General features: G+C 32.6%; 1 pseudogene; it reads right to left on the minus strand.

The window, feature by feature from the left end:
• Positions 1–7314: 7314 nt before the first annotated feature.
• LOC111404655 overlaps positions 7315–27234 on the minus strand; it is a 37367-nt pseudogene continuing 17447 nt past the window's right edge.

Raw genomic sequence — 27234 nt, forward strand, 5'->3', positions numbered from 1 at the left:
CTACATGCACTGCTTCCAAGGTGCTACAATTTGGATTCTATTGGCCAAATATATTCAAAGACTATTATGCCTTTGCGATGACATGTGACCATTGTCAGCGCACTGGAAATATTTCAAGATATCATGAGCTCCCATTAACTAATATGCTCGATATGGAGTTATTTGAAGTGTGGGGTATAGACTTCATGGGTCCCTTTTTGCCATCCTTTGGTCAGGTATACATTCTTCTTGCAGTAGACTATGTATCTAAATGGGTTGGAGCCATTGCCACACTAAAAAATGATGCAAAGGTAGTTTTGAAGTTTTTACAGAAACATATCTTCACTCGGTTTGGCATGCCTAGGGCAATAGTAAGTGATGAAGGTACATACTTTTGTAACAAGCTATTCAATTCCCTTCTAGCTAAATATGATGTGATGTGATCCAAGAGCCGTAAGTATCAAGGTCAAGTCCATCGTCAAGCCCGAAGAAAGATCCGTTGATAGTCGAGGGCGGTCCGATGACTCGAGCGAGGACAAAGTGGGTAAAAGAGGTAATGGGATTGCTCATTCAAGAAACCATTGATGGAATGATGTTAGGGATGCAAAATGGGGCAACTTTCATGTTCGGGTCAAGAGCCGAATCAAATTGGATCAATTCAATACAAGTCGACAAAAACGGAAGCAAACTGCTCTACCATGTGACTGCATAGTAAAACAGGGCTTGCGGTGCATAGGGTGTGGCAAGGCCAATGCAATCATAGTTCAAGTGAACTATGCGACTGCATAGGTTTACACTATGCAATCACATAGTGTTATTTCGGGGACAAAATTTCATTTTTTCACTTTTTTTCATATTTTGTTAGAATTTTATTCCCAGTCAAATTCTTATGATATTGGTTGGTTATTTTTGAGATTCTACTAGATTATTAGTATTTTACTCCATTTGGACTTCTGTTCTAAGATTTAGTATAAATAGAACCTTATTCCTTCATTGTAAAGAACCTTTAACATATTGATTAATTGAAAGGCTTTAATTGCTTTCTATTTGTTCTTCCAATTGAACAATTTTCGAACTTATCAAGATCTGATTCTTGTGGGATTTAAATCAACCAGGTGAGATTCCATAATTCTGCATAATCAAGAGGTCCGCACATCATCGGCGATTCGGGTTGCTTGGTTCCAGATTTATCGAATTCGAATCCAAAACCTTGCTTTAGCTTTCTTGGGAAGATTTCCATCTTCTTCATGGGTTCCATAGCGTTTACCTACGCGGGTTCACATCAGTTAGTATCAGAGCTTGGCTCCAATCCAAGGTTATATCTCTTTTTAATTCTTGTTGAGTCAATTATTCATTTTCTTTACTGTTCTTCGACTACGTTAGTATTTTAGAGTTTTTAATCCAAAAAAGTTATAAAAAAAACTTTAAAGTTGTTTTTGGATTCAATTTATATCCAAATCAACTTCCGTTTGTTGCTTCAGTTTTGTTTTTGATTTTTCTATCCCAATACTTAAAAAAATTACTATTCATCCATACACTAAAAAAATTCCAAAAAAATCCGAATTTAAAAAAAAATTGTTATTATTATTGTTAATCTTGGAAATTACCGATTTCTTGAATCCATTTATTAGTTTGTGTCTAGTTTAAATTTTCAGTCAGTAATTTCCTTTCTTATTTTGCGTTCTTGAGTGAATTTCTTTACTTGTCTAGTTTGAATTGCCAGTCAAATTGTTCTAAATTCCTTGGCCTTGTAATCTCACTCACACCGGTTTGAATTCCATGTAATTAAATTTTTGATTGAGTTCCAAAATTGTTCTTTTGAGGACTTGGTGAAAGCAACGAGTGATAAAAGGCAGAGTGGTGAGAATAATCGAGGGAAAAGCCATATTGATTGAAATTTTGAGTGAACAATCGTGAGGCAAAAAAATAACTTAGATTTAGGATGTCTAATAGGGAAGGATCAAGTTTAGGTAGAATTGATGATCGGGTTTCCATGCTAGAGGACTCAGTGCAACGGATTGAGCTGATATGTGTAGATATGAGGGATCAGATGGATAAGCAGGATGCACAGGGAGAAGGCTAAATCCATTACCTGCCAATACACGAAGGGGAGGTCTTAATACAAGGAGACAAGCTAGACGGGAACCTAGGATGAAGGAGCTTAGTGAATTTGAGGTTGATAGTAGGATAGATGAAGATGCGATTATGGATGCGGATATTAGAAAGGGTAGAAATAGAGGAGTTAGGTAAGAAATGAGAGGTAGGAATCTCTGTGGAGATGAGGTGGATGGGAATTTGAGTAACATTAAAATGACCATTCTTTCATTCAGAGGTAGGAGTGATCCAGAGGCCTACTTGGACTGGGAGAAGAAAATTGAGCTAATTTTTTATTGCCACAATTACTCGGGAGAGAAGAAGGTGAAAATTGCAGTTCTTGAATTCACGGACTATGCAATCACTAGGTAGGATCAGGTGGTGACTTTGAGGCAGAGAAGTGGGGAGCGACCTATCAATACATGGGATGAATTGAAAACTATAATACGGAAGAGTTTGTACCTACTCACTACTACCGGGAGCTTCATCAAAGATTACAAAATTTATATCAAGGCTCCAGGAGTGTGGAAGATTACCATAAAGAGATGGAGACACTAATGATTAGTGCAAATGTGGAGAAGGATAGTGAAGCTACCATGGCTCGATTTCTGCGTGGATTGAATAGGGACATTGCAAATACAGTGGAATTGCAACACTATGTGGAAATTGAAGACATGTTACATGTGGCAATGAAGGCCGAGATGTTGTTGAAGCGAAAAGAAACAGCAAGGTACCAATGGGATCTTCGGGTTCTAATTCTTCTGAAAAATTGAAGTGGGACAATAACAAAGGAGAAAGAACTGTTGCAAGAGGAAGAACTAAGGTACCAAGAGACAAGGAGGAGAGTGCTAGCAAGGCCGTGCCAAAGGGGGAGTCACAGTCATCAAGAAACAGAGACATCAAATGTTTTTGTTGCTTGGGAGTGGGGCACATTGCTTCTTAATGCCCAAACAAGAGAACCATGATTCTACGGGACAACGAGGAAGTGGAAACTGAAAGTGAGAGTGATTATGTAGACATATCAGAATTGGAGGATGTTGATGAAGAAGATACAACAGAGTATGCAGTTAATAGTAAGTTGTTGGTCACGAGGCAAGCTCTTAGTACTCAAATCAAAGCGGATGACTTGGAGTAGCAACAAAAAAACATATTCCACACGCAATGTCACGTTAATGGCAAGGTATGTAGTGTGATCATAGATGGCGGTAGTTGTACTAATGTGACTAGCACTAACATGGTGGAAAAATTGGCTTTGACACTGTTAAAACATCCTAGGCCTTATAAATTACAATGGCTAAATGAATATGGGGAAGTTAAGGTGACAAAAAGGGTGTTGATTAATTTTTCCATTAGTAGATATCAAGATGAGGTGATGTGCGATGTTGTACCTATGCATGCAGGGGTATATCTTGTTGGGGAGACCATGGAAGTACGATAGGAAAGCAATGCATGATGGGTATAAAATTAAGTACAGCTTTGTGAAAAATGGGAGGTATATCACTCTTATGCCATTAACACCGACACAAGTATATGAGGACCAAATTCAATTGAAAAATGAAGAAAAAGTGAGAGTGAGGGAGTTAGGGAAAAAGAGAGAAAATAGTGAGGTGGCCAATAGAGAGGAAAAGAGAGTAGGGCCACATGAGAGAAAAGAAAGAGTCTTCCGAGATGAGAGAAAAGTCGAAACAAAATTTCTTTATGAGAGGGAGTGAATTGAAAAAGACAATAGTTGAGAGGTAACAAATGATACTGTTGGTTTATAAAGAATCACTTCTCAACTTTGAGGAGCATAACACATCCCTCCCTAGTTTGGCTATTTCTTTGTTACAGGAATTTGAAGACGTGTCTCCGGAGGATGTGCCTAGTGGGCTACCACCCATTAAAGGAATTGAGCACCAAATTGATTTCATACCTAGCGCTGTCATTCCAAATCGACCGGCTTATCGAAGTAAACTAGAGGAGACAAAGGAGCTTTAGAGGCAAGTTGAGGAATTGACGAGCAAAGGATATGTACGGGAAAGCATGAGTCCATGTGCAGTACTTGTGTTGCTGGTGCCAAAGAAAGATGGAAGTTGGAGAATGTGCGTAGATTGCAGAGTCATCAACAACATTACAATAAAATATGGTCACCCAATTCCTAGGTTAGATGATATGCTAGATGAGCTACATGGTGCATGTATTTTCAGTAAAATTGATCTTAAAAATGGGTATCATCAAATTTGCATGAGGGAGAGTGATGAATAGAAAATGGCTTTTAAAACTAAATATGGATTGTATGAATGGTTAGTCATGCTGTTTGGACTCACAAATGCAACAAGCATTTTTATGCGGTTAACAAACCATGTTTTGCATGCTTTCATTGGAAAATTTGCTGTAGTTTAATTTGATGATATTTTAATCTATAGCAAGAATCTTAATAAGCATGTAGGACACCTAAGATGTGTGCTTGTGGTTTAGAGAAATGAACAACTTTATGCCAGTTTTAAGAAGTGTACTTTTTGCATGGATAGAGTTGTATTTCTAGGCTTTGTGGTTAGTGCTAATGGTGTAAAGGTAGATGAAGAGGAAAAAAAAGCTATTAAAGATTGGTAAACACTTAAAAACATAACCGAGGTTAGGAATTTTCATGGATTGGCTAGTTTTTATAGGCATTTTATCAGGGATTTTAGCACAATCACCACACCATTAACTGAGATTGTCAAGAAAAATGTGGGGTTTCAATGGAGGATAGAATAAGAACATGCATTCAACACTATCAAAAATTTTGCGTAAAGCACCGGTTTTAGCACTTCCTAACTTTGAAAAAACTTTCGAGATTGAGTGTGATGCTTTAGGAATAGGTATTGACGTAGTCTTAATACAAGATAAGAGACCTATAGCCTACTTTAGTGAGAAGCTAAGTGGTGCAGCTCTCAACTATCCTACGTATGACAAGGAGCTCTATTCACTTGTTCGAGCCTTGGAGATATGGCAGCATTACCTTGGCCAAAAGAGTTCGTAATTTATTCTGATCATGAATCACTGAAACACTTGTGGGGTCAAGGTAAGTTAAACAAACGGCATGCATGCTGGATGGAATTCATAGAAACTTTTCCATAGCTCATTCGTTACAAACAAGATAAGGAAAATGTAGTAACAGGTGCATTGTCACGAAGGTATGTGCTTTTAACTACTTTAAGTGCAAAATTGCTTGGTTTTGAGTACATTAAGGACATTTATGCTAATGATTCTGAATTTTCCAACATTTACAATTCATGTCATAAGGGGACTATAGATAAGTTCTTTAAACATGAGGGGTACTTATTTCGGGAAAACAAATTATGTATTTCTAATTGCTCTATGTGTGAATTATTGGTTAGAGAAGCACATAGTGGAGGTCTAATGGGTCACTTAGGGGTAGCAAAGACTTTAGAAATATTAACTGAACATTTTTATTGGCCTAAAATGAAAGTTGATGTGGAACGAATTTGTAGTCGATGCATAACTTGTAAACATGCTAAATCGAGGGTCCTACCTCAAGGGCTTTATACACCTTTGCCAGTACCTTGTGAACCTTGGGTAGACATCTTAATGGATTTTGTGTTAGGTTTGCCTAGGAGTAAAAAGGGTTGGGAGTCAATTTTTGTAGTGGTTGATAGGTTTAGTAAGATGGCATATTTCATTCCATGTCACAAAACTGATGACGCAACTAACATTGCAGACTTGTTCTTTAAAGAAAATGTCCGCTTGCATGGAGTACCTAAAAGTATTATGTTAGATAGGAATGTCAAATTTCTTAGTCACTTTTGGAGGGTCTTGTGGAATAAGTTAGGCACGAAATTATTATTTTCTACAACTTGTCACCCACAAATCGATGGACAAACTGAAGTAGTGAATATGACTATAACACAACTATTGCGCACTGTAGTTAATAAGAATTTGAAGAATTGAAAGAGTGCTTACCTTTCATAGAGTTTGCATATAATAGGGCTACACACTCCACTACATCATTTTCTCCATTTGAAATTGTTTATGATTTTAATCCTATAATACCTATGGATTTAATACCTTTTCCTATGAGTGAACGAGGTAGGTTGGATGGGAAGAGGAAGGTCGAGCTAGTGAAGTCACTCCATGAAAAGGTGCAAGAGCAAATTGAGAAGAAGAATAAGCACTATGCAGAGCAAGCAAACAAGGGCAGGAAGATTGTTACTTTCGAACTAGGAGATTGGGTTTGGGTGCATTTCAGGAAAGAGTGGTTTCCAGAACAAAGAAAATCAAAGTTGTTACCACAGGGAGATGGACCATTTCAAGTGCTTGAGAAGATCAATGACAATGCATACAAATTAGATCTTTCAGGTGAGTATAACATTTCAGCAACTTTTAATGTGTCTGATCTTTCTCTCTTTGATGTAGGTATAGATTCGAGGACAAATCCTTTCGAAGAGAGAGGGGATGATGTGATCCAGGAGCCGCAAACATCAAGGTCAAGTCCAACGTCAAGCCTGAAAAAATATCTGTTCATAGTTGAGGGTGGTCCGATGACTCGAGCGAGGACGAAGCAAGTAAAAGAGGCTTGCAGTCGCATAGGGTATGGCAGGGCCAATGCGGTCATAGTTCAAGTGAACTATGCGACCGCATAGGTTTACACTATGCGGTCGCATAGTGTTATTTCGGGGATAAAATTTCATTTTCCACTTTTTTTTTCATATTTTGTTAGAATTTTATTCCTAGTCAAATTCTTATGATATTGGTTGGTTATTTTCGAGATTCTACTAGATTATTAGTATTTTATTCGTTTTGGACATCTATTCTAGGATTTAGTATAAATAGAAGTTTCTTCCCTGATTGTAAAGAACCTTTGACATATTGATTAATTGAAAGGCTTTAATTGCTTTCTCTTTGTTCTTCTAATTGAACAACTTTCGAACTTATCAAGATCTAATTCTTATGGCATTCAAATTAACAGGGTGCTGAAAAAGTTAAAACGTCCACTCGTCATACAACAAGCATTTCCCTTATCGAAAAAGTGATGCCCCTAATAGGATCAGCTAAATGTTCAATCTCACTTTCCCATTGCATTGCAACAACCAAACCTTTTTTTTTTTTTTTTGTAAATTATAGTTTATTCATGATTGTTTAGTGAATCTTATAACACATGAGAGAAACTGAATAGCATCGTTAAACTTTTTCAGTGTTTCAGAAGAGATGTCTCATCCTTGGTCTAGTCTTTCCCATTTTTCCTCGCAAGCCTCACATTTCTTAGGGATGGAAATCGGGCTCGTTGGCTCGGCCCACCCCTGGCTTGTCCTGAAAATAGCCCGTACCAGTTCGGCTCGAAGCTCGGAGGTATCCAGCCCCATTTCGGGGAGTCAGCTCGAGCCGGGCGGACAGATACTAAAAAAAACCCCTTCCAGGAAAAAAATCTACCTAGTGAATATTGTACAGTCGCATGACAATGAAGCCACGACCATGTAGGAATAACATGGAACTAAATGACATTGGGGGAACAACCAAAGGACTAGGATTAGTAATTTGCTGCTTTGGAAATTATTAAATATTAGGAGAACGCCCCATTTTAGTTAATTTGGTATAAAAAGTAAATTAACCACTTGTCGTGGGATCAACCCTTACTTCCACTACTACATTAATTTTTATAGCCTTCTTTTCTTTCTTCACCTCAGTTAAAAACTAATTCGAACCAATTGGATCAGCTTCTTCAGCCTCTCTTGCAAACTAACTGGTCTATATCTTTGACTGGTTCTTTCAAATGTCTATGTAAATGGTTTGTGAGTCTTAAAATGATCAATTTTCATTAACTTGTCCCGTTGTTCGTCCACACCTCCATATAGGGATGATAATCTAGCTTGCTAGCTCTGGCCAACCGGCTCGAAAAATATCGAGAAGGCTCGGAGATACCGAGTGGAGCCCTATTTTTGAGAAGTCGGCTCGAGTCGGGATGACCCATTAAAAAAAAAGTAAAAGTAAAAGTAAAAATCTACTGCTTTAACCGGTAGCTATGTAAAGCTACTAACAGACAACTAATCTACTATTGCCTGAGGCAGCATATGAAGTTTGACGACTAAAACTTTGGTATGGCCCGACCTGAAAGCTCGGGTCGAGCCTTAATTTTTTTATCCAGCTTTTGCTCAGCTTAGGCCAAAAAAGCACACCTTAAAAAAGCCTGAGCTGAAAATTTTCACTCGCGAACCGGTTCTACTTGTTGATACCCCTACCTCCAAGTCGAGACCGAGTCTCAAATTTCAGTTTGCGGGTCGACTCGGTTTGGCTCATTAACATGCCTCCTATTACTACTACCAGACATTACATTTTAGAAAAAAAAATTGATAACTTAAAGGTTCGAGTGTTCTGGGCCCAACCCCAAAGGCTGAAAAAAATTTATAGTCACATGGCCATGTAACCTTATCAGAGAACCAGTCATCGTTCAGTGTGTGAATTGTGTCTTTACCTCCATACATCTTGCCATCTGCATCCTCTTTTATCTATATAGAGTACTCAACGTCGTTTCAACCACAGTTGCAATTTTTTTTAAAAGTACAAACGACTCCCAAATAAATTATTAAAAAATTTGAACACTCGGTTGATCCTATTACGACCACACTCAGTTGATCTTATTAGGGCCACCACTTTTTTGATAAGGGAATTGCTTGTTGTATAACGAGTGGACGTATTAAGTTTTTCTGTGTTTCAGATGAGATGTCTCATCATTTCTCTAGTCTTTCCCATTTTCCCTCGCAAGTCTCACATTTTCTTAGGGATGGCAATCGGGCTTGTTGGCTCGACCCACCCGTGGCTTGTCATGAAGCCTCGACCATGTAGGAATAACATGGAACTAAATGACATTGGGAGAAGGACCAAAGGACTAGGATTCATAATTTGCTGCTTTAGAAATTATTAAATATTAGGGAAAATATTTATTTAGGTTAAATGCAAATGCTTTGCTTGTGTTATCTAATTTATTGATTTCTCTAGTTTACAAAGCAATTATTGAATTAAATCTTCAATCTTGTCTGGGATTGTTTGATAATTAGGATTAGTTAGAAGACCGTTGTCCTACCTAATTACAATTAAGGAGAAATAGAAAATTATTTTCGAATGGGAATTCGATTTCTACAATGAATGCTACAATTATGAATTAATGATTACTTGTAGATCAAGGATCGGTTATTAAATTCCAATGGTGGATGTTGACTTGGATCAAGGTTCGTTCTACTGATTTCATTTAATTTGATAATCTGCATTGATGTTAATTGCTTGTTTCAAAACTAGAACCCCCCATTTTAGTTAATTTGGTATAAAAAGTAAATTAACCACTTTTCGTGGGATCAACCCTTACTTCCACTACTACATTAATTTTTATAGCCTTCTTTTCTTTCTTCACCTTAGTTAAAAACTAATCCAAACCAAATGGATCAGCTTCTTCAGCCTCTCTTGCAAACTCAACTGGTCTATCTCTTTGACTGGTTCTTTCAAATGTCTATGTAAATGGTTTGTGAGTCTTAAAACGATCGATTTTCAATAACTTGTCCCGTTGTTCATCCACACCTCCATATAGGGATGGTAGTCTAGCTCACTAGCTCTACCCAACTGGCTCGAAAAATATCGAGGAGGCTCAGAGATACCGAATGGAGCCCTATTTTTGAGAAGTCGGCTCGAGCCAGGATGACCCATTAAAAACAAAAAAAAAGTGAAAGTAAAAGTAAAAGTAAAAATCTGCTGCTTTAATCGGCAACTATGTAAAGCTACCAACAGACAGCTAATCTACTAGTGCCTGAGGCAGCATATGAAGTTTGGCAACTAAAACTTTGGTATGGCCCGACCTAAAAGCTCGGGTCGAGCCTTAAATTTTTTGTCTAGCTTTTGCTTGGCTTAGGCCAAAAAATCCCACCTTAAAAAAGCCCGAGACGAAAATTTTCACTCGCTAACCGGTTCTACTTGTTGATACCCCTACCTCCAAGCCGAGACCGAGTCTCAAATTTCAGTTTACGGGTTGGTTCGGTTCGGCTCATTAACATGCCTCCTGTTACTAATACCAAACATTACATTTTAGAAAAGAAATTGATAACTTAAAGACTCGAGTGTTCTAGGCCCAACCAGACATTCATTGTAGATTTTACAGTCACATGGCCATGTAACCTTATCAGAGAACCAGTCATCGTTCAGCGTGTGAATTGTATCTTTACCTCCATACATCTTGCCATCTGCATCCTTTTTTATCTATACAGAGTATTCAACGTAGTTTCAACCACAGTTGCAATTTTTTTTAAAAGTACACACGACTCCCAAATAAATTATTAAAAAAATTTGAACACTCGATTGATCCTATTAGGGCCATGCTCAGTTGATCTTATTAGGGCTACCACTTTTTCGATAAGGGAAATGCTTGTTGTATAACGAGTGGACGTATTAAGTTTTTCTTGTTTTAGATGAGATGTCTCATCATTTGTCTAGTCTTTCCCATTTTTCCTCGCAAGTCTCACATTTTCTTAGGGATGGCAATCGAGCTCGTTGGCTCGGCCCACCTGTGGCTTGTCATGAAGCCTCGACCATGTAGGAATAACATGGAACTAAATGACATTGGGAGAACGACCAAAGGACTAAGATTAGTAATTTGCTGCTCTAGAAATTATTAAATATTAGGGAAAATATTTATTTAGGTTAAATGCAGACGCTTGGCTTGTGTTATCTAATTTATTGATTTCTCTAGTTCACAAAGCAATTATTGAATTAAATCTTCAATCTTGTCTGGGATTGTTTGATAATTAGGATTAGTTAGAAGACCGTTGTCCTACCTAATTACAATTAAGGAGAAATAGAAAATTATTTTCGAATGGGAATTCGATTTCTACAATGAATGCTACAATTACGAATTAATGATTATTTGTAGATCAAGGATCGGTTATTAAATTCCAACGGTGGATGTTGACTTGGATCAATGTTCATTCTATTGATTTCATTTAATTTGATAATCTGCATTGATGTTAATTGCATAAATTGTGATCTAACTTCGAAATAATTTATCAAAATACATTATTAAACAATATAATTTATCAAAATACATTATTAAACAACAAATTAATACATTACCCGATTAGTTAACAATAATATGCATCGTTCTAAACACAAATGAATTCATTGTACCTACCGATTTTCAGATAACTTTTGGCCCTTGTCTTCCAATTCCAAATCTAAGCACAAATGAATTTAGTGTGCAGCTACCGAATGCTACTAATTGAAGTTCGAGGGTTTATATAGAACAGAAATGCTACTAATTCATTATACCAACCAAGTTTAGTGTTCCCATGAAGTATTGAATTCAGTGGACCCACCAAACTCTTAAGAGAATTTATTCTTATTTTGAACGGGTTTCAAATCAAGTCCCACATTAGCCTTAGTGTTCTCATGAAGTAATGAATTCAATGGACCCGCCAAACTCAGAATTTATTCTTATCTTGGACGAGTATCAAATAAGGTCCCAAATCAGTCTTTTTCTTCTATCCCATGAGAATCACTTTCTCGGGGTTCAAGGAAAATTGTCGTTATCTTTATTGTCCTTTTCGCCACAAGAATAGTTCAATATCATTTGCTAGTTTGACTGCAAAAATCCAACAAAATTCGGAACAGGCATGGTGGGCGTAGGAGCATCCAGTCAGAATTCCGGACAGACAAGGAAAAACTATCTTTATCTTTACAGTTTTTCCTATAGAGCCCGGGATTAAATCCCGAGTTTGGCTCCAAGACCTCAGCCCTGGAGCCAAACCTGGGATTTAATCCCAGGACTTCCAGCATTTTTCTTATCTTTATTGTCCTCCGAGTTGAATGACGTTTTAACCGAAAAAACTTCTTGTGCAACTCATGATTTTAATGTCACGGGAAAGAAGAGACTGCATTAAACTGCAATTCCCCAAGTTCAGGATTTTAATGTCGATTGCCTTTTCCATTGAACAATGCCTCTGCAAAAGCAAGGAAGAAGGATTAAAACGTGCAATCCAAAAACATGTTATTTAAAAATTAGATAAACGACCCAAAACGTGCAATCCAAAAATATCATGTTATTTTTAAATAACTTAGAAAGACAGTTATTTAAAAATTAGATAAAGGACCCAAAATGCCCCAAATTCTTATAACTCAACATGTTAATTTAATCAAATCACTACTGGAGGGGCTTGAGAGTAATTATAACATGTGATGTGAAGTGAGAGGTATTATCCCCAATTTGGAATAAATCCATACATAAAATATTATAAATCCATATATATAGTTATTTAAAAATTAAACAAAGGAAAGCAACAACCATATTTAGAGGTCCTCATAAGTATTGGAAAGGAATCGAGGAAGCACAATTCAATTCATTTTACCAACCAAATTTAGTGTTCCCGTGAAGTATTGAATACAATGGACCCACCTAATTCAGAGAATTTATTCTTATTTTAGCCCCTTTCGTTTGTCCTTTGTCCTTACCCACGAGAATCACTTTCTCACGGTTCAAGGAAAAATTTTGTATCCTTTACTTTTATCTATATTGTCCTTTTCACCACAAGAATATTCTCTATTGACCAAAAGTAGCAACCTTTATTGACCAAGAATAGTTCAGTATCATTTGCTAATTTTGATTGCAAAAATCCAAGTTCGGGATTTTAATGTCACCGGAAAGAAGAGACTGCAATTCAAAAACAACTCAGAGACACATAGTTATTTAAAAATTAAATAAAGGAAACATGAAGCAAAATATAGAAGAAAAAATTGTACTACATCATTCGTGACCAAATAATATATGTAGGGTCCCCCTGTGGTTCTGGGAAATTCCAATGCTGATGCATTAAAGAGGCTCAACCTTATTGGCTTTATCATTAACCCAAAAATTAGAGTACATACAACTATGTTGATAAATGGAGCTGTAGCTATTACAAAAAAGATTGTCATAGTAAAAAGGAAATTTAATTAGTTATGACTATAAAACTTAACTTTGGCTTCATCAAACGAGCCAAATTAAACCTAGAGAACAAGTTCAAAGGAAAAACTATTGATTAAGTAATATGAAAAGCAGATAAAAAGGAAGATTGCTAGTTTAGAATAAAGTAGCAGGCATCGGATCTTCATATTCAGATGTTAATCATCATACCTAGGATGTCATGTGGCCTCTCTCCCCCTCAGAGACAGACAAGGAAAAATAGTCTTTATCTTTACAGTTTTTCCTATAGAGCCCGAGATTTAATCCTGGGACTTCCAGCATTTTTCTTATCTTTTTATGGTCCTCCAAGTCGCATGGCATTTTAACCGAAAGAACTTCTTGTGCAATTCATGATTTTAATGTCACCGGAAAGAAGAGATTGCATCATACTGCAATTCCCTAAGTTCAGGATTGTAATGTCGATTGCCTTTTCCATGGAACAATGCCTCTGCAAAAGAAAGGAAGAAAGATCAAAACGTGCAATCCAAAAACAACATGTCATTTAAAAATTAGATAAACGACCCAAAGCGTGCAATCCAAAAACATCATGTTATTTTTAAATAACTTAGAAAGACAGTTATTTAAAAATTAGATAAAGGACCCAAAATGCCCCAAATTCTTATAACTCAACATGTTAATATAATCAAATCACTACTGGAGGGGCTTGAGAGTAATTATAACAGGTGATGTGCAGTGAGAGGTATTATCCCCAATTCTTTGGAATAAATCTATACATAAAATATTTTAAATCCATATATATAGTTATTTAAAAATTAAATAAAGGAAAGCAACAACCATATTTAGAGGTCCTCATAAGTATTGGAGTGGAAACCAGGAAGCACAATTAAATTCATTTTACCAACCAAATTTAGTGTTCCCCTGAAGTATTGAATTCAATGGACCCACCTAATTCAGAGAATTTATTCTTATTTTAGCCCCTTTCTTTTATCCTTTGTCCTTACCCACGAGAATCACTTTCTCACGGTTCAAGGAAAAACTTGATATCCTTTACTTTTATCTATATTGTCCTTTTCACCACAAGAATATTCTCTATTGACCAAAAGTAGCAACCTTTATTGACCAAGAATAGTTCAGTATCATTTGCTAATTTTGATTGCAAAAATCTAAGTTCAGAATTTTAGTCACCGGAAAGAAGAGACTGCAATTCAAAAACAACTCAGAGACACATAGTTATTTAAAAATTAAATAAATGAAACATGAAGCAAAATATAGAAGAAAAAATTGTACAACCTCATCCGTGACCAAATAATTTATGTAGGGTCCCCCTGTGGTTCTAGGAAATTCCAATGCTGATGCATTAAAGAGGCTCAACCTTATTGGCTTTATCATTAACCCAAAAATTAGAGTACATACAACTATATTGATAAATGGAACTGTAGCTATTACAAAAAATATTGTCATAGTTAAAAGGAAATTTAATTAGTTATAACAGTAAAACTTAACTTTGGCTTCATCAAACGAGCCAAATTAAACCTGGAGAACAAGTTCAAAGGAAAAACTATTGATTAAGTAATATGGAAAGCAGTTAAAGAGGAAGATTGCTAGTTTAGAATAAAGTAGCAGGCATCGGATCTTCATATTCAGATGTTAATCATCATACCTAGGATGTCATGTGGCCTCTCTCTCCCTCAGAAGTGCTCCTTTGAACCATTGCCCTTATCATGTGGTCTGCTGCAAGAAAATGTGTACGGACTGCTCCTTTGAACCTTTGCCCTTATCTTACCCCATGCCATTTTTTACAGTTATTTACTACTAAATAGAACTATAAAATGAAACCTCTGACAGCTGGCTTCTCTGTTGTTTTGAAGAGCTTGCTTAGAAGACTAGTTTGAGATGTTAAAATGTAAATTTCCCCCACTTTAAAAGCCGGTATAAAATACTACATCAAGTTCATCACCTGAAAATGAATTAATAACAAAAGAATAAAATATGAAACTTATGATCCATTATAAATGACAAAGAATGTACAAGAACGTTGCACAAACTTCTACAAAATCACTGTCAAATCGGCATTCCCCGTTCGTTCATGCTCCAATTTATCAATTAATGAAAAAATTGCATAAAGACAGATTAAATTACAGCCTATTGGAAAAAATTGTTCATATTAATAATCCTCACTTCAAATTTTGAATGCCGAAGTACGGCTGAATTTATCTTCAAAAGTTGTGGGGTCAAATTTATGCCAAAAAAATAGCTTCAAAAGAGTAAATAATAAGTAAAAATATTAAATTTGTTGAATTCGGTAATTCATGGCCTCCAAATAAATAAATGATAGTCCTAGATCTTTATACGTACAATGACATGAAGATTTTAATCTGACACTTGATATTTACAATGACATTAAAAATTGAACTTTGAAGTATTAAGTATCCATGAATCTAACTATGCAGGGAGGTAAACATTAGGATGAAAAGTTTAATTAAGCTCAAGAATGACATCTTCCATATCATTGCGGTCATTGTACAAGTAGTCATTGTTAGCACTTTAGAGTGTATATATTTTGGAATACAAAAAAGATATCAAAATATTTAAAGCAACCTTACTATGTCCAAAAGATTAATAGATTATTTAGTTTAGTGCTAAGTAAGATGAAGGGCAAAGGACATCCTTATGGTTATTGAGCAAAGATGAAGAAGGATACATATTTGTGCCCATCCTGAGTCGTCTTCCTGTTTCCTTAGCAACTGTCAATTGAGCACCTGCAAAGATTCACAATAATGAATTACTAACATAGTTGAAAGACAAGGCATTCATGCTAATATTCTTTAAAGAAAAGGACAGCACACTACGGTATGTAACAAATTTGCTTTCTACCTAAAAACCTCTGATAGCAGCCTTCTTTGTTCTTTTGAAGAGTGTGCTTAGAAGACTAGTTCGAGATGTTAAAATGTAAATTTTTCCCAACTTTAAAAGACTGGGTATAAAAAACTACATCAAGTTATCCGCCTAGAAATGAATTAATAACAAAAGAATAAAATATGAAACTTATGATCCATTATAAATGACAAAGGATGTACAATAACATTGCACAAACTTCTACAAAATGACTGTCAATTCGGCATTCCCCGTTCCTTCATGCTCCAATTTATCAATTAATGAAAAAATTATGTAAAGATAGATTAAATTACAGCCTATTCAAAAAGGGAAAAAATTGTTCATATTAATGCACTTCGAATTTTGAAGGCCTAAGTACGGCTGAATTTATCTTCAAAAGTTGTGGGGTCAAATTTATTGCCAAAAAAATAGCTTCAAAAGAGTAAATAATAAGTAAAAATATTAAATTTGTTGAATTCGGCAATTCATGGTCTCCAAATAAACAAATGACAGTCCTAGATCTTTATATGTACAATAATAAGTAAAAATATTAAATTTGTTGAATTTCGCAATTCATGGTCTCCAAATAAATAAATGACAGTCCTAGATCTTTATATGTACAATGACATGAAGATTTTAATCTGACACTTGATATTTACAATGACATCAAAAACTGAAATTTGAAGTCTTAATTATCCATGAATCTAATTATGCATGGTGGAGGTAAACATTAGGATGAAAAGTTTAATTAAGCTCTAGAATGACATCTTCCATTTCATTGTGATCATTATACAAGTAGTCATTGTTAGCACTTTAGAGCATATATATTTTGGAATGCCAAAAGGATATCAAAATATTTAAAGCAACCTTACTATGTCCAAAACATTAATAAATTATTTAGTTTAGTGCTAAGTAAAACGAAGGGCAAAGATCATCAAGGTTATTGAGCAAAGATGAAGAAGGGTGCATATTTGTGCCCATCCCGAGTCATATTCCTATTTCCTTAGCAACTGTCAATGAAGCACCTGCAAAGATTCACAATAATGAATCACTAACATAGTTGAAAGACAAGGCATTCATGCTAATATTCTTTGAAGAAAAGGACCGCACACACTAAGTATGTAGCAAATTTGCTTTCTGCCCAATTTTAATAATTTATTAACTGTGATTTACACATGCGCAATGAATCTTCCATAACATGTTCACATATGAAGTGCAATTTATACTTTCAAAACCTCTCCCAAACAACATCATACTTTAAATAAAATAATTTTTGATCTCCAAAAATTGCTTCTAGACTTTGAAAAATGCACTTCCAAAAACAATCTAAATATAAGGCACCTTTTAACTAAACATAATGATGGAATAGCAACAAATGGAGAAATGATCAAAAGGAGAAACATAGCAACAATTTACACAAATGATTAAATATAAACATTACATAAAATTTTCAAAAAATGAAGGGGGAACAAAACGAAAAAACTACAATTTGCTCAATGCATTTTACCAGAAGGATCAATGTATGTTAGAGATATACTTTTTGTCTGTTGGATTGAATGGGAGGAAGTGAGCTTCCCAGAATGTGCCTTGCAAAAAACAATTGAATGAAAAGCAAATTAATCAGTAATTATAAAGTTGAATGAAAATATTTACCAGCTTCCAAAATTAATGTGTAAAATCAAAAGAATTCAAATAATGAAATTATCATAAAATCAAAAGAATTCAAATAAATGAAATTATCATATTATTAGCTGAAAATCAGTAGAAGAATACCCAAAAATTAAACTGAAGAAGAAAGCCAAAAGTTTTAATTTTTATTTTTGTGTCAAGAATTGACTGGCAATAATCAATAACTATCCCAACAAAAAAATAATCAACCAAATACAGATCTAAAGTCGGAACATCAGTTTTAATTTTATTTTTGTGTCAAGAATTGACTGCTAATAAACAATAACTATTCTGACATAAAAATAATCGACCAAATACAGATCTAAAGTCGGAACATCAGTTTTAGTTTTATTTTTGCGTCAAGAATTGACTGCCAGTAAATAATAACTATCCCAACAAAAAAATAATCGACCAAATACAGACCTAAAGTCAGCAAATCTAAAGTCTGAACATCATCGAACGAGGCAAATTAAATCTGGAGAACAAGTTAAAAGGAAAAACTATCGATTAACTAAAATCAGATAAAAAGGAAGATTGCTAGTTTAGAATAAAGGCAAGCATCAGATCTTCATACTCAGATGTTAATCATCATACCTTGGATGTCATGTGGCCTCTCTTCCTCAGAAGTGTCTGCTGCAAGAGGAAAAAAGTTAAATGGTCGCCTGAGGATTTCGATTTCACATTTAAAACTGAGATTTTGTGTAAAGCTTGGATAGGGTTTTCAATATTTTGCGAGAAGAGCGATTCTCTCTGATAGTTTTCACAATAATGAAAAATGGAAAATTTATGTTTAACCCCGGAGGAAAAACGAGAACCCTACGTGTGGTTCTCCTCGACATTTTTTAAAATAAAGGAAAATGGAAAATTTCAATTTTATTTAATCAAAAATGGCAAATTACAATTATAAAACCACCGTTTGATTTCCATTCTTCGGCCACAAAAATAAAAAATATAATCGTTATGCCATCAAAAAACAAAGAATTTTATATTTTTAAAAATACATAAGAAAATGGAAATCAGCTATTTTTCAATTGAAAGAAAATGAAAAAGAATGATCATATTCAATTCCGTGACTATCTAAATAAACAATTCTTATTTTCATGACCGCAAATTGAAAAATAGTTAAATGTTAAAATTTTAATAAATAAATTAAATTATTAGCGCCGTTATTGGAAATAAATTATTAGAAATTTATCAGGGGGAAAATATGTTTAATTAAATTGGAAAATAGAGAACCTAGGTTTGATTTCCATTCTTATTTTTCAATTTTATTTAATCAAAAATAGAAAATTACAAATATATTTAACCACCGTTTGTTTTCCATTCTTTGACCATAAAAATGAAAAAATAAAATTGTTACATGTTACATCAAGACATCGTATTCTCTAGAAATAAATTTCAAGAATTTATTTGTGGAAAAATGAATATAGGTTAACTGTACGTGCGATTCAATTGATTGAGTTCCTAGACTAACTAAATAAACAATTCTTATTTCCATGATCGTAATTAGAAAAATACTTAAATGTTAAAATTTTAATAAATACTTAATAAATAAATTAGTTTTCATTGGAAATGAATTATTAGAAATTTATCAGTGGAAACATGTGTTTAAGAAAATGGAAAAAAGAGAACCCTACGTGCGGTTATCCGTACATTTAATCAAAAATGGAAAATTACAAATATATTTAACCACAGTTTGATTCCTATTCTTTGACCATAAAAATGAAAAAATATAACCATTATATTTTACATCAAGATTTTGGACATTTATTTCTGAATAGATTAACAATACGTCCGATTCAATTGATTGAGTTTGCAGAATAACTAAATAAACAATTCTTATTTCCATGACCACAAGTCGAAAAATACTTAAATGTTAAAATTTTAATAAATACTTAACATAAATTAGTTTGTATTGGAAATTTATCAGCAGAAAAATGTGTTTAAAAAAATGGAAAAATGAGAACCCTACGTGTGGTTCTCCTCAATATTTTAAAATAAGAAATGGAGAAATTTATCAGTGGAAAAAAGGTATTTTAAAATAAATGGAAAAAAGAAATGGAGAACCATACGTGCGGTTCTCTATAAATTCTTTTAAAATAAATGGAAAAATTCGAAAATTACAATTTTACTTAATCGTAAATGGAAAATTACAAATATATTTTCACCACCGTTTGTTTACCATTCTTTGACTATAAAAATGAAAAAATCTATCTGTTACGTTTTACAACAAGACATCCTATTATCATGAAATAAATTTTTAGACATTTATTTTTGGAAAAATGAAAATGGGTTAACCATATGTGCGATTCAACTTATTGAGTTCGCGGGCTATCTAAATAAATAATTCTTATTTTCATGACCGCAAATCGAAAAATACTTAAATGTTAAAATTTTTAAAAATACTTAATATATTGCATTGGAAATGAATTTTATGTTTGTCAGATATAGAAAAATGGAAAATAGAGAACCCTACGTGCGGTTCCTAAACATTTTAAAATAAAGAAAAATGGACAACAGAGAACCGTACGTGTGAATCCCTTAACATGGAATTTCAAGAATTTCAATTTTACTTATCAAAAATAGAAAATTACAAATATAAATTAACCACCGTTTGTTACATTCTTTGACCATTTTTATGAAAAAAATATAACCGTCACATGTTACATCAAGACATCAAATTCTCTTGAAATAAATTTTTAAACATTTATTTGTGGAAAATGAAAATGGATTAACCATACGTGCGATTCAACTGATTGAGTTCGCAGACTATCTAAATAAACAATTCTTAATTCCATGATCGCGAGTCGAAAAACACTTAAATGTTAAAATTTTAATTAATATTTAATGTATTGCATTGGAAATGAATTATTAGTAGTTCATCAGATAAAGAAAAAGGGAAAATAGAGAACCCTACGTGCGGTTCTCAAACATTTTAAAATAAACACAATTCAATTATGGAGAAGGTTCTCGAAACAATTTAAAATAAAGAAAAATGGATAATTTCAATTTTACTTTATCAAAAATGGAAAATTACAAATATATTTAACCACCGTTTGTATCATTCTTTGACCATAAAAATGAAAAAAAAGTATCTGTTACATTTTACGACAAGACATCTTATTCTCTTGAATAAATTTTTAGACATTTATTTTTGGAAAAATGAATATGGGTTAACCGTACGTGCGATTCAACTTATTGAGTTCGTGGGCTATCTAAATAAACAATTCTTATTTTCATGACCGCAAATCGAAAAATACTTAAATGTTAAATTTTTAATAAATACTTAATATATTGCATTGGAAATGAATTTTATGTTTGACAGATATAGAAAAATGGAAAAGAGAGAACCCTACGTGCGGCTCTCAAACATTTTAAAATAAAGAAAAATGGACAGCAGAGAACCGTACATGCGAATCCCTGAACATGGATTTTCGAGAATTTCAATTTTACTTAATCAAAAATGGAAAATTACAAATATAAATTGACCACCGTTTGTTACATTCTTTGACCATAAAAATGAAAAAATATAACCATCACATGTTACATCAAGACATCAAATTCTTTTGAAATAATTTTTTAGACATTTATTTGTGGAAAAATGAAAATGGATTAACCATACGTGCAATTCAACTGAATGAGTTCGCCGACTATCTAAATAAACAATTCTTATTTCCATGATCGCGAGTCGAAAAACACTTAAATGTTAAAAATTTAATAAATATTTAATGAATTGCATTGAAAATGAATTATTAGAAGTTCGGCAGATAAAGAAAAAGGGAAAATAGAGAACCCTACGTGCGGTTCTCAAACATTTTAAAATAAACATAAAATGGAAAATGGAGAAGGTTCTCGAAACAATTTAAAATAAAGAAAAATGGAAAAAATGAGAATTGCACATGCGGTTCTCTTTGATATTTTCGATAATTTCAATTTTGCTTTATCAAAAATGGAAAATTACAAATATATTTAACCACCGTTTGTATCATTCTTTGACCATAAAACTGAAAAAATCTATCTGTTACATTTTACAAAAAGACATCTTATTCTCTTGAAATAATTTTTAGACATTTATTTTTGGAAAAATGAATATGGGTTAACCGTACGTGCGATTCAACTTATTGAGTTCGTGGGCTATCTAAATAAACAATTCTTATTTTCATGACCGCAAATTCAAAAATACTTAAATGTTAAAATTTTAATAAATACTTAATATATTGCATTGGAAATGAATTTTATGTTTGACAGATATTGAAAAATGGAAAATAGAGAACCCTACGTTTGGCTCTCAAACATTTTAAAATAAAGAAAAATGGACAACAGAGAACCGTATGTGCGAATCCCTGAACATGGATTTTCGAGAATTTCAATTTTACTTAATCAAAAATGAAAAATTACAAATATAAATTAACCACCGTTTGTTACCTTCTTTGACCATAAAAATGAAAAAATATAACCGTCAAATGTTACATCAAGACGTCAAATTCTCTTGAGATAAATTCTTATACATTTATTTGTGGAAAAATGTAAATGGATTAAGCATACGTCCGATTCAACTGAATGAGTTCGCCGACTATCTAAATAAACAATTCTTATTTCCATGATCGCGAGTCGAAAAACACTTAAGTGTTAAAATTTTAATAAATATTTAATGTATTGCATTGAAAATGAATTATTAGAAGTTCAGCAGATAAAGAAAAAAAGAAAATAGAGAACCCTACGTGCTGTTCTCAAATATTTTAAATAAACAAAAAATGGAAAATGGAGAAGGTTCTCGAAACAATTTAAAATAAAGAAAAATGGAAAATGGAGAACCATATGTGCGGTTCTTATTGATATTTTCGAGAATTTCAGTTTTACTTAATCAAAAATGGAACAGAGAGAACCGTACGTGCGGTTCTTGTGAATATTTTAAAACAAAGAAAAATGGAAAATGGAGAAGGTTGTTGAAACAGTTTAAAATAAAGAAACATGGAAAACCAGAACCGTACGTACGGTTCTCTTTGATATTTTCGAGAATTTCAATTTTACTTAATCAAAAATGGAACAGAGAGAACCGTATGTGCGGTTCTTGTGAATATTTTAAAATAAAAAAATGGAAAATGGAGAAGGTTCTCGAAACAATTTAAAATAAATAAAAATGGAAGAAAATGAGAACCGTATGTGCAGTTCTCTTTGATATTTTCGAAAATTTCAATTTGACTTTATCAAAATTGGAAAATTACAAATATATTAAACTATAAAAATGAAAAAATCTATCTGTTACATTTTACAACAAAACATCCTATTCTCTTGAAATAAATTTTTAGACATTTATTTTTGGAAAAATGAATATGAGTTGACCGTACGTGTGATTCAACTGATTGAGTTCGCAGGTTATCTAAATAAACAATTCTTATTTTCATGACCGCAAATAAAAAAAATACTTAAATGTTAAAATTTTAATAAATACTTAGTATATTGCATTGGAAATGAAATTTATGTCTATCAGATATAGAAATATGGAAAATAGAGAACCCTACGTGCGGCTCTCAAACATTTTAAAATAAAGAAAAATGGACAACAGAGAACAGTATGTGCGAATCCCTTTTCGAGAATTTCAATTTTACTTAATCAAAAATGAAAAATTACAAATATAAATTAACCACCGTTTGTTACATTCTTTGACCATAAAAATGAAAAAAATATAACCGTCACATGTTACATCAAGATGTCAAATTCTCTTGAAAAAAATTTTTAGACATTTATTTGTGGAAAAATGAAAATTGATTAACCGTACGTGCGATTCAACTGATTGAGTTCGCCGACTATCTAAATAAACAATTCTTATTTCCATGATTGAGAATCGAAAAACACTTAAATGTTAAAATTTTAATAAATATTTAATGTATTGCATTGAAAATGAATTATTAGAAGTTCATCAGATAAAGAAAAAAAGAAAATAGAGAACCCTACGTGCGGTTCTCAAACATTTTAGAATACACAAAAATGGAAAATGGAGAAGGTTCTCGAAACAATTTAAAATAAAGAAAAATGAAAAATAGAGAACCGTACGGGCGGTTCTCATTAATATTTTCGAGAATTTCAATTTTACTTAATCAAAAATGGAACAAAGAGAACCGTACGTGCGGTTCTTGTGAATATTTTAAAATAAAGAAAAATGGAAAACAGAGAAGGTTCTCGAAACAGTTTAAAATAAAGAAATATGGAAAATGAGAACCGTACGTGCGGTTCTCTTTGATATTTTCGAGAATTTCAATTTTACTTAATCAAAAATGGAAAATAGAGAACCCTACGTGCGGTTCTCAAACATTTTAAAATAAACAAAAAAAAAGGAAAATGGAGAAGGTTCTCGAAACAATTTAAAATAAAGAAAAATGGAAAATGCGAACCATACGTGCGGTTCTCTTTGATATTTTCGAGAATTTCAATTTTACTTTATCAAAAATAGAAAATTACAAATATATTTAACCACCGTTTGTTTCATTCTTTGACCATGAAAATGAAAAAAATCTATCTGTTACATTTTACAACAAGACATTCTATTCTCTTGAAATAAATTTTTAGACATTTATTTTTGGAAAAATGAATATGGGTTAACCGTACGTGCGATTCAACTGATTGATTTCGCGGGCTATCTAAATAAACAATTCTTATTTTCATGACCACAAATCGAAAAATACTTAAATGTTAAAATTTTAATAAATACTTAATATGTTGCATTGGAAAATGAATTATTAGAAATTTTTAGGATGAAGAAAAATGGAAAATTGAGAACCATACGTATGGTTCTCTTTGATATTTCCGAAAATTTCAACTTTACTTAATCAAAAATTGAAAATTACAAATATAATTTCACCACCGTTTGTTTCCCATTCTTTGACCATAAAACTGAAAAAAAATATAACCGTCACATGTTACATCAAGACATCAAATTCTCTTGAAATATTTTTTGACATTTATTTGTGGAAAAATGAAAATCGATTAAAGGTACGTGTGATTCAACTGATTGAGTTCGCAAACTATCTAAATAAACAATTCTTATTTCCATGATCGCAAAAATACTTAAATGTTAAAATTTTAATAAATACTTAATATATTGCATTGGAAATGAATTTTATGTTTGTCGGATGTGGAAAAATGGAAAATAGAGAACCCTACGAGCGGTTCTCAAACATTTTAAAATAAAGAAAAATGGACAACAAAGAATCATACGTGCGAATCCCTGAACATGGATTTTCGAGAATTTCAATTTTACTTAATCAAAAATGGAAAATTACATATATAAATTAACCACCGTTTTGTTACATTCTTTGACCATAAAAATGAAAAAAATATAACCATCAAATGTTACATCTAGACATCAAATTCTCTTTGAAATAAATTTTTAGACATTTATTTGTGGAAAAATGAAAATGGATTAACCGTACGTGCGATTCAACTGATTGAGTCCGTAGAAAAATACTTAAATGTTAAAATTTTAATAAATATATAATGTATTGCTTTGGAAATGGATTATTAGAAGTTCATCAGATAAAGAAAAATGGAAAATAGAGAACCCTACGTGCAGTTCTCAAACATTTTAAAATAAACAAAAAATAGAAAATGGAGAAGGTTTTCGAAACAATTTAAAATAAAGAAAAATGGAAAATGGAGAACCGTACGTGCGGTTCTCTTTGATATTTTCGAGAATTTCAATTTTACTTTATCAAAAATGGAAAATTACAAATATATTTAATCACCGTTTGTTTCATTCTTTGACCATAGAAATGAAAAAAATATAACCGTCACATGTTACATCAAAACATAAAATTCTCTTGAAATAAATTTTTAGACATTTATCTGTGGAAAAATGAAAATGGATTAACCGTACGTGCGATTCAACTGATTGAGTTCACAGACTATCTAAATAAACAATTCTTATTTTCATAATCACAAGTTGAAAAATATTTAAATGTTAAATTTTTAATAGATATTTAATGTATTGTTTTGGAAGTGAATTAATAAAGAAAAATGGAAAATAGAGAACCTACGTGCAGTTCTCAAACATTTTAAAATAAACAAAAAATGGAAAATGGAGAAGGTTCTCGAAACAATTTAAAATAAAGAAAAATGGAAAATGGAGAACCATACGTGCGGTTCTCTTTGATATTTTCGAAAATTTCAATTTTACTTAATCAAAAATGGAACAGAGAGAACCGTACGTGCGATTCTTTTGAATTTTTTAAAATAAAGAAAAATGGAAAATGGAGAAGGTTCTCGAAACAAATGGAGAACCGTACGTGCGTTTCTCTTTGAAATTTTTGAGAATTTCAATTTTACTTAATCAAAAACGAAAAATTACAATGATAAATTTAACCACCATTTGTTACATTCTTTGACCATAAAAATGAAAAAAATAAAACCGTTACATGTTACATCAAGACATCAAATTCTCTTGAAATAGATTTTTAGACATTTATATGTGGAAAAATGAAAATTGATAAAACCATACGTGCGATTCAATTGATTGAATTCGCAGACTATCTAAATAAACAATTCTTATTTCAAGTCGAAAAATAGTTAAATGTTAAAATTTTAATAAATACTTAATATATTGTGTTGAAAATGAATTATTAGAAATTTATCGGATAAAGAAAAATGAAAAATAGAGAACTCTATGTGCGGTTCTCAAACATTTTAAAATAAAGAAAAATGGAAAAGAGCGAACCGTACGTGCGGTTCTTTTGGATATTTTAATTTAAAATAAAGAAAAATGGAAAATGGAGAAGGTTCTCGAAACATTTTAAAATAAAGAAAAATCGAACATAGAGAACCGTACGTGTGGTTCTCGGCTCAACAACCTTATCACAAAAGAGATTTTTGTCAGACAGGCAACCCTTTTATTGAAAAAAAAAACCTTACTTTCCCTTTCGTTTTCAGCTTCGCCTTCTTCCATACACCTCCCCTTTTCAACCACGAAAGAGAAATATCTATTTCAACCGTACGAAACAAAGTAAGTTTTTCGATTTCTCTAGTTTTTTCTTTTCTGTTTTACTGATGAATATGTTCCTACTTCATCTCTTCCATACGAAACAAAGTAAGTTTTTTGATTTCTCTATTTTTTTCATTTCTGTTTTACTGATGAATATGTTACTACTTCATCTCTTCCATGCGAAACAAAGAAAGTTTTTCGATTTCTCTATTTTTTCTTTTCTGTTTTACTGATTAATCTGGAGGGAAAGACGAGATAATAACCAAATGATATATATTTTTTCTTTCTTTAACGTAATACATTCACATATAAACAGCATATTTTCAGTTAAGAAAATTCGATCAATCAATAAATAACTAAACAGCTGTAAATAAAAAATTATTCAATGACAAAAGACAATCGCACTAGGGTTTCATTCTCCGAATCTACCGATTTGTCAACAACCAAACAAAGGTGCTTTTTCCCTTATTTTGCCCCAGTTTCAGTTGAATCTTCGTGTATTGTGCACAATTTTCAATTTTTATGTGAAAGAATGGTTTTATGTTGCTTCCTCTATTTATTGCTTTGAGTATAATTTGTGTAATGATTTTCTGGTTTATCAATGAGTTATACTTTGTGTTTTAGCTGAATCTAGGGAATATTTAAATTTCCCGTCAAAATTAATAATAATGAGAAAAATTGAAAGCGGCTCTTCACCTTCTGTTTTGACTTTTGCAACCTACGAATAAGTGAC

Source organism: Olea europaea, chromosome 11 (genome assembly GCF_002742605.1).
Source record: "Olea europaea var. sylvestris chromosome 11, O_europaea_v1, whole genome shotgun sequence".
Lineage (NCBI taxonomy): Eukaryota > Viridiplantae > Streptophyta > Magnoliopsida > Lamiales > Oleaceae > Olea > Olea europaea.